Genomic DNA, 9,856 nt, shown 5'->3' on the forward strand with positions numbered 1-9,856 from the left:
TAACAACAAACTCATAAATACCCCTACAAAGCAGCAGCAGTGATAGTAGATTCTTTTCTACATACCTCTATAGAGTACTGTAAGCAAAACAAAAAGTTTAAATACTGCTTATGACTTACAGAAGGCTTGTGGAACACTGGGAAAACGAAAGAAACAAACTGCAGCAAGACAAAGAAAAGACAAAGGTACTGAATTTCGTCCAAAGAGCTACCAAATCTTTCTTTTCTCTCAATATCTATTTTCACAACAGGACGTAAGCATCTGCAACATGCTTGTACAGTACTCAAAACAGGGACAATCAGTCCTGACTAGAACCTTGAAGTAGAACCAGACAGCATACTACAGCAGATTGGAAAGACGTACTGCTTTGGTAGTCCCACACAATCAGTGTGTCAGGATTAAAGCACACACTCTACCAAAAGCAGTGAAAGATGAATTAAGGTGGTTTAGCAAAGATTTCATTAGCACTTCAAGACCTTCCCAGGTGAGATTCTATCTGCCTCAGTAGACTTAAAAGCATAGTATCCCTTGTGCTTCAATAGATTCATAGTTAGATGGATTTCAGGAAGCATCAGCTTCTTACTCATCAACTCCTCTTCTTTCCATAGGGTGACAAATTCCCAGACACCTATTCAGAACATTTCCCTTTATTCTTATTACTGTTCAACATATAGCCTTAAGAATAACTTTCTGTTTCAAAATTGATATGACATCCATGAGAAGACCACAGTGAAGGAGTAAGATGGTCTGCTGCATACCCTAAAATCTTCCTAAAAATTACATGAAAGTCTGTAAATCCATACAGCTAAAACCACAACACCTTCAAAGGTAAGGACAGGGTCAAACGATGATTATTCAAACCCTAACTTTTTTTCAAATTAAAAATGAGATGATGTTATGGTATTTATTGTGTACACTGATTTGTGGACAATAAATACCACTATAAATACCACTCTCTTAAAACAACCAAATATAAGATTGCAACTTCTCAAGAATAAGGAATCAAGCTATATATAAAGTGGTAAAACATGAAAATATGTTTTGATACCAAAGGCATCTGTTCACTGAAAGAAAGATGGTGCGAGACAGTATTTCAAGCAATAGTTAATAATACACTCAATGCTTACCCATCTCTTCCCTTACTGACAATTTTAACTTCAAAATAGTATATGCCACAGGCCGCAGGTATAGGATGAGTAGCTCGAACAGAAGCAGCATCTTTTGGAGTTTTTCCATGACCTGAAAAAAAATGGCATTCAACACTCAACAAAAACGCATATAATTGCAGAAGGTGACTCAAAGGTATGCATGCCAGCTACTCAAAACAAAGGGCTTATGTAATGAGCAAAAGATACACGATATTCTAATCAGCCTGATTTTGATGCTAGAATATTTTCTTCCAACATTAAATTTCCACTGTAAGCACCTGTATTGCAACTAAGCATGCTATGAGAAGTTCTGGATATTGTATTCTAAAAGGTCCAACAACTATTTGAAAGAAAACCAGAGAAAAGTTTCACCACTGTAAATACCACTGTAAATACTGGACAAAAGCCCCTCTGGGTTTGAAAGAATGGTATGATTTCTCAAATGCACAGGGCTTACTCATTTTTATAGACTGGAACACGACACGAGAGTTTAATCTAATACTTAGTGCTTCTGACTCTACAAGTTATTTAAGATACTTTAATTCTAATGTCCTTCAGAATAAACATCAGTCACTACACAGAACATACTAATCGTCATTGATTTCCACATTCTGAATGTTATTTCAGAAAAGCATGAAGTGTTAAAGCCTGCAGCTGAGCTCATACAGCTCCTACTCCTTTTTCTTTCAAGGCTCACAACGTATTGGCTCTGCCACAAGAAGAATGCCCAATGCCAGCTCTTGCCTACTCTCAGGATTTTCAGCCTTTAGGCTGGAGAGCCACTTGCACTCCACTACAACTACCTCTTCTGAATGTGCCACCCTCTTCAAAGACCTTTGTTCCAAAGGCAACTTCGAAGAAGGCTTTTGACTGTATGACTTGTTATAGCAACAACCTATTCAAGCAAGCTCAGTGTCTCCCAGGTGAAGATCACGCAGGGTATCGTTTAAATGGTTTTAAAAAGCAAGTTGGAAAGTATTTTGGATTCTGGCAAGAGATAAGGTAATTCAGTAAGATGGCAATCAGGAACAGACTCTCATTGCCACAAGAATATTTCACACAGATCCCATGCCTACTTCTCCATGTCGATCTGTAGCACGATGAAAAGAGCTGCCTGTTCTGAGTGTGCTGTACAAATCACTTGTGCTGCTGCACTCCAGCTGTCATCTCCAGTCCAGACAAGGAGGCTTACTGCACCTGCACAGCAATTGATCTGCATATGCAAAAAACCCTACAACCAAACATGCTCCTTCCAGTGGCATTAACACTGAATTACTACTGTTTAGGCTCAGACTAATCATGTCTGAGGTGCAGCAAGTCAGGTCACACAGCAAAGAAGAAACTGCAGGAGAATGACAGCATAGGCAGTCAGAAAGATCAGGTCCAGCTGGCCTGCAGTACTGAACCTCTAAGCACAGAGGTCAGGCACTAACCTGTACGAACCCTCTAAGCACAGCGCTCTCCAGTGTAAATGCTCATAAAACAGTCAATGCTTATCAGCCTGTAGAGCCAGCACCAACCAGCTCCTAACAAATGGCATATGTTCAGCCAGGGAGAACTCTTGCCATGGCTGCACCTGCAATCAAAACTTTATTAGCACACCACGAATTCTTCACTCACTGAGATTAGGTTTAACCTACAAAGTTTTTCTGATGTAAATAGTTCACCCCAGTGTGCTACTAACTTAGGGCAATAGGTCAACTATTACTTTTCTAGGTGCAAATCCAATGTCTACTTCAATGTGTTATTAGTATTATTAAATATTTTGTATAAAAATCCTTCAGTCACCTCACAAGTTTTACAATTTTAAGCTTATTGCATACCTTCTGCATGTTGATTTCTGAAGTCTCACATGAGGAAAAACCAGTCATTTACTCCTCCATACACAAGACAGTGTACATGTTTTATTGTTCACTACTTTTAAGCTATTTCCGCAGGCTGTGACAACCAAGATAATAATTAAGTACATAATCTTAGAGCTTTCCATGTGTTTGCTTGGTTTTCAAGTGCTGGTAGCTCACTATTAAGTTAGTATAAATTAGATTATTATTTATAAGTATGCAGAAATCCTTCAGCTAAAAGGGTAGAACATTAAACTCCTAAGATATCCCTTAAATTCAGATAGGTCTGACTAAATGATGCATTAGTTAGAGGGAGGTAGGGAAAGGAAAAATACTTTCCTTTTAAATGTCCTTAGGTTTTTATTTTAAAATAGACTGAAAAGAAGTTCCCTTGGTTACTCTGTGCTCTTGACAATCTGTGTAGTTTCAGTCTGAGTCACTCTCCTTATTTGGGAAAGTCTTCCACACAGAAAAAACTAAAGTAGTAGGAACTAGCCAAATATTATTGAAAATGTACATCTATTACCCAGCAGACTTTGCTTTGTGAAATCACAATCTAAGTGTTTGGAAACAATATCTATTTAAGGTATTCTTAGCACCTCTTCCTGAAACTCCCCTTCTCTCACCCCATTCCCAATCCAGGCAGCTATTCGCAAGGACATACCAGGAATCAGATTGATTAGCTGATCGGGCTTTAAGAAACCTACCAGATTTTTTTAAGCGGCAGATCAGTTCCCTGATCCAGTTCACAACACAGCCACACACAGCTGTCACACTGCAAGTAAGAGGTCAACATAGGGGGAGAAGTAACAGGATACTTCACCACTATCGCCAAACACTTCATGTGGTGAAGCAACATGCTTGGGGAAGTCAGTGCCCAGAACTACTTTCATCCCATTAAAACAGAAGACATCCTAAATTTAGAGCTGCTGTCCTTTTAATATAACCTCCTATGAATCCTGTTTTACTACTTGAGTATGCTGTTTTTATTTGTAGTTACATACAATTATTATGTCTAACAGAAAATTCAACTAGCAGTTAAATACTTTCAGATATTCCTATCTCTACATTATTTAAACATAGAAGGTGAGACTTCCAGTACCACCAAGCTACATTGGATTATGTGAGGAGTCAAGAGACACTAGTTATCAGCCAGCTTTAAAACAAGAAAAGGCTCTTTATAGAACAGGTAGTTGAACTCCAAAATTTCTTACCAAAGGATACTGCAGATGTTTGTTTAGGATGACACTGGGCAAGCTTCTAGAGAAGAAGTTAACTGAGACGCTGCCTTGAGCTCAGGATGTCCCTTAGCTTAAAATGGCTGGAAATCGAGAGGGGAAACACACACCATATATGCCCAAGACGTTTTTAGATTTTTTCACAGGCACTCACTTATGACCACTGTCACCAATGGGACTCTGAACTGAATGGCCCATTAGCTTGATGTTTTAAACTGCTGCCACATTCTTTGGTAACCTGAATCCTATGAATAAAAAAGGGAGTTCAACATCCAACTCTGAACTTCTGAATCGGAGGTTCCAAACACCTGAAGTAGATCACATGAATACTGCACTATGTTCCCTCAAAACATACCTCTTTCATAGTCACAAGCTATAGTTAGAGTATTTAAAACAACACTTTTAAAGTCTGTCTTATTTAACACTAAAAATTAATAATGTTCAGCATTAAAAAAAGAGAACTCTGCAAACAGATGCATTGGGGCAAAGAAGGGAAAACAGGTCTACACAGCTCAACACTTACACTGCAAACCAGATCATAGCTAAGTTCAGTTACCAGAACTGTTTTCATTCAGGCTTTCATTAGAAGTGTTTAACAACCATGAGCTGACCATGCTTTATTTTGTTTTTTAAGCATTCACACTGATGATTTTTACTAAAAATAGTATCACCAGTCCTTTAGCAAAATTACATTGAAATTAATCTAAATTTAAATTCCATTTATTTGGAAAAAAGCTAATTCAGACAAAAACATGTTTGGAGACGCCATTTCTGCTTTCAAAAAAGATAATGTTTGAACCTAAATGTAAGTGTATAATGCATATGCACCAAATAGTCCAAAAGAAGTCTATGGGAGTGCCTACCTAAACAAAAGTAAGCGTGTTTATCCAGTTTAAATCCTTAAATGAAGTTTACATAAGCTGAACTGCAGTTATTTCCAACAGGTGGTTCAATGACTTGCTCACACTGCCAAAAATAAAATAATCAAGGCCTAATCTTCTGTTGAATTCATTAGGAAAGTTTCACTGAGACAAGAATGGAACAGGCAGCCCAGGGAAGTGGTTGAGTCACCATCCCTGGAGGTATTTACAAAACCTGTAGATGTGGCACTTGGGGACATGGTTTAGTGGTGGACTCAGCAATGCTGGGTTTGTGGTTGGACTGAATGATCCTAGAGCTCTTTTCCAACCTAAATGATTCTATGATTCTAAGAAAAAAAAAGACACAAATTACTAATTTTAACTTTTCCCCCAGTTTAAAAAAGCAAGACATTTCAAAGCTACTAAGGTGTCCAAAGCCAGCACACTGTACTGAATGTACCATGTTTTCTGCCAGAAAAATTGACACCATCCTTGTATCACTGAGTGACAACAAAGAACTATTACTATGGAATCCTCCTCAGTTTGTTATAGAAAATGTAATGCACAGTTTGCACTGAAAAGTAATTTATTTTTGTTTTTTAGTTTGGCACTACAGACAGTTCAAAGGCAACTGCACTGTAAATAAATGTCTGGCTAAGATTTCCTGGCCTGTGATACATTAGCAAAAGTTCACACAACAACAGCTTACTCAAAATTGCACAACTTTCCTCAGCCTTTTTTGGACAATTGTCACATGACTAACTTAAGTAAAGTTACTATATGACTTTCCACGATTTTACCTAATTCTGTACACAGTTTCTTCCATGGTTACAATTTGCATTGAGTCTGTGTTTTTGTCTCCTCATACTACATAGCATAGATCACTATCTGCTGGAAAGCTAACTTGTCTGTCTAGTGGAATGTTCATATTACATACAGTATTTATGAAATCCCTGTTTTTCAACAAGACCCACGTGTTAATTCTGAATATTTTAGAAATACATAGGAATATTTTTCAAGATATCTCACTTTAATAACTATGCATTTTACATGGTAACTGCTTTACAGGTAGCATATGCTTATGCTTTCTTTACCACTTACCCACAGCTCAGAGCTGCAAATATTATAATTAAGTGAAATGACAAATTTTTTTTCTTGTACTGTTTTTCATTGTCTCACTTACATAGATATACCATGAACAACAGTCACAAGGACAGTGTTAGCTTTCTATCAGCTTGCACAGCTAACTGGCAGCAACACAAAAATGTCTGTCCACCTGAAAAAGAAAAATACTCTAGGTATAATCTTTCATATATTACAGTATCACTGATGCCATTGTATATGTATTTCATATCCAGATTTTTACAAAGCTTCCTAATCAAGAATTAGAATTTGTAAAAGTGTAACAGAATAGCTCACTGTGGAAAGAAATTGGCTTGTTCTGGTAAACAACAGGGCAGTCAATGCACCTTCCCTTCAAACACCTCCCCATATAAGTTTTCCTTTCCTTTTTTAAGTAACACTATGATTCTGAGAGAGAACAAAAAGAGCACTGACCCTTGGGTTTTGTTGACCTCCAACAAAAATTAAGGAGCTGCTACACTGATCCTACACTATAGTCCTTTTTTTTTTTTAAACCTCTATCACTTGATCAATGCCTGGTTTTCTGGCAGTTTTCATTTTTAAGCAGTCTTTAGGATGCTTGCAAAATTCTTGAGGTCCAGAAATGCAGTACACACAGCTGTAATGGTAGAAAGAGACATCTACTGTTGCTCAAGTTTTCATACAAGTTGTCCACTGGTAAGGAAGAAAATGAAAGGAATCTTCAAAAATTATACAGAGAGGACCATCATTCCTCTCACAAACCAATGAAACAAAAATATCATTGCTCACAATACATCAGCACATTAAAATTATGAAGTTATTTATATGAAAAATTACTTTGAAAGCTTTTGCTCTGATTGTTCCTCCCCACCCATTTTTTTTTCAGAGGCAACTATCCCCAGGACATACAGAGTGAAAGGAAAGCACCGATGTTACTGCTTTCTGTCCCCTATCAGTCACAGACAGGAGGAAATTACTCCAGAAAAACAGTTCTGAAGACAGAAATCTACAGAGGCAGAAAATTTAAGTGTACAAGGTACCTATAGTACACTAATAGAAGATAGCAAGAATTGCTTTAGGATACTGGCTTCTTTGGACAGATCTGTCTTCCTTGAGTATTTTGCTCAAGAATACAACAGATCTTTACCCGTGCTCAATATGTGATTCAAATTTCCTTTCAACAAAAACATCCATCCTTCTTCCACTACTACTTAGATAACTTCAGAAGTACTGAAAGTGCCAATATTCCACAAGAAGATGCTTTCTTTTGAGACCTCTATTTGCAACTGATTTGTAGAAAAAATATTTGACAATGCTACTTGTAGTAGCAATGTAACATGCACATTGTTACTTGCTATCTTCTCTCATTTTCTTCCCTTTAATTGTATGCTCAGGGCTGAAGGATCCAGGAAGGAGAAAAGGCAGCAAATGCTTTAGTGGGTTTTCCCCCCAGTTCTCAGGTAGAAATGCCCTGATACCATTCATTGCTTAGCCCAGTTAGCAACTCCAGGTGCCAAGCCGGTAACATAAACACGGAGTTGCCCTAACAGCCACTTCACTAAATTACCAGGAAGAAAAGATAGGCCACTTAAGAAGCGATTCACTCCCACCTGCACTTAGGAAAAGCAAAGCATAGACATATACTGGCACTTCTCCTCTTCACAGTCCTCTGGGCTAACCTAGGAACTCTTCAACCTTCATCACTTACCATTATTTAAGAACTAGAGTAAAAGTATTTTATTGTTATAACCTTCTAACTGTGCTTCATGTCTTCTGGTGGAGCATCCACACCATTTCCTATGTTACCTATACTTCGGAAACATGCTGAGCCTCCTGTAATTTCTTTGAGGTAATGAATTTCTTTTTTTTTTTAACACTATAGCAAAGGAGGTAAGTGAGTAAAAACAGGGACATCACAAGGAAAGCTTAAAAATATACTTCTGCAGTAACCCTGACAAATCAGAGAGGTTCCACGTCTAAATTCTAGCTCATAAGCAAAAGGAGTTGGCCAAAACAAAGCAAACCAGCAGAAGGACTCGATGGCCATAAAGCTATGACCACCTTAGAAGACAAAAACAAAAAACCTGCCTCTACTAAGCGCCAGAAAATACAAAATGCTTCTAAAAATACAAGGTCATAAAACACTGAACAAAAGCCAGGAAATTCAGAGTTGAGTATTAAATTACACATCCTTAAATCACTTGGTGCCTCCCAGAAACCTGCTCTACAGTCATCAAACTCCTTTATTATCTTTGTATGGTGCATCAAACTTAGCATTTTTAACCGAGTATTTTGTATGTAATAAAAAAGCTTCTCTATTAAAAAAAAAAGTGTTCCGAAGTACATTTAATCCTTTCATGGCAGCCAAATCCTGCCATGTGTTTGTGTTGCTGTTTTCCTTCTCTGATTAAACAGTTACATGTTTATCGAGATTTCCCTTGAATTTCACCATTGCAAACTCTGAGAAAGGGTAATTGCACGGGTGTTTTTTCCCCTCCCACTACGTTCATTTGATTACAGACTGACAAAAGATCCAGTTTTTCACAGCCAACCCAAGAGTGGTTTTGAATCCACAACACTTCTACTTCAGGACTTTGGGCCTAGAACACCAGATGTGTCTGTGTTTTTTCAGGTCAGAGTGTACACTTACGTTTCCAGCTTTTATGATATTTCATAACAATCAACACGAGTTTTTCTTCTATTGCTTCTTACTGATTTTTTTACACAAAAGCCTACTCTGGGGTTTCTATCTTTAATTTGAAAACCTGTGACTTTAAATGTGAAATGTCTGGCAGAAAGTTATAAAGTCACCTTTATTAACATAAGCCCTATTGTCGTTCCTTCCCTCAAATCACTCTGTGCAATAGGCAAGACTGTTACCAGTGACTTTTAAAGCCATTTTTTTCGCAGTTTAAAAATAAACCGTGTTTTTCTCTGTGCTTTCCCCTCCCGTCATTTCCGTGTTCAATAGCTTAACGCTTGCTGCTCTTAACTCCATTTAACCCTTGCTCTTCTCGAGAGGGGAGGCAAAAAAAGAAAAAGCAGCCACTTCTTTTTCTCGCTCATTACCATAAACAGGACACGTCATGCCGAGCGTCCTTTATTCTCCTGCCTCAGACCCAAACGTTCTGGCGATACCTGAATCCACGGAGGAAGTCTCGGAGTTTACATAATGCCCACTCCAGAAGCATAAGGAGGCGGGGGCGGCCCCTTGTGTCCCCCCCCTTTCCCCGCACGGCGACAGAAACGGGGGGAGGGGAAAGGAGAGAAAAATAAAGCTGAAATAAGAGAAAACAAGACCCTTCTCTCCACGCTACGGGGGGAAGGGGGGCAATTTACAGGATCGGAAAACAGGGAAGAAAGAGGGAGAGGAGCGTGTGTTATTTCCTGTTATTGTTACTCCTGTGCCCACTGCCCGATGGAGGGATCGGAGGGGGGGCGGGGGGACACAGACAGGGGGTGTCGCGGCGGCCCGGGCCGCCCGTCCTCACCTTTGTAGTGCACCCGCAGATTGTTCTGCGAGAGGCCGATGTAACTGAATTTGTCCTTCGGGCTCCAGGAGCGGGGCAGCGGCGTCTCCTGCTCGTCTACGGCCGGGTAGAGCCTCTTCAGCCGCCGCTTCAGCTCCTTCTCCTGCTCGTTCAGGGCCGGGTCCCCGTGCGGGA

General features: G+C 39.0%; 1 protein-coding gene across 2 annotated transcripts in view; it reads right to left on the reverse strand.

Moving 5' to 3' along the window:
• Positions 1-9,850, reverse strand: part of RANBP9 (RAN binding protein 9) — a 39,985-nt gene extending 30,135 nt beyond the window's left edge. The window contains exons 1-2 of one of the 2 annotated variants that reach the window (XM_027676072.1): positions 9,683-9,850; positions 1,128-1,239 (exon numbers count right to left, since the gene is read on the reverse strand). The gene's annotated coding sequence lies outside the window, so the exon portion shown is untranslated. Of the gene's footprint in view, positions 1-1,127; positions 1,240-9,682 lie in introns of those variants that run through there. The other variant, XM_027676071.1, reaches the window with a different exon arrangement.
• Positions 9,851-9,856: the final 6 nt, after the last annotated feature.

Source organism: Neopelma chrysocephalum, unplaced genomic scaffold (genome assembly GCF_003984885.1).
Source record: "Neopelma chrysocephalum unplaced genomic scaffold, ASM398488v2 Primary Assembly neopelma1_26, whole genome shotgun sequence".
Taxonomy (NCBI): Eukaryota; Metazoa; Chordata; class Aves; order Passeriformes; family Pipridae; genus Neopelma; species Neopelma chrysocephalum.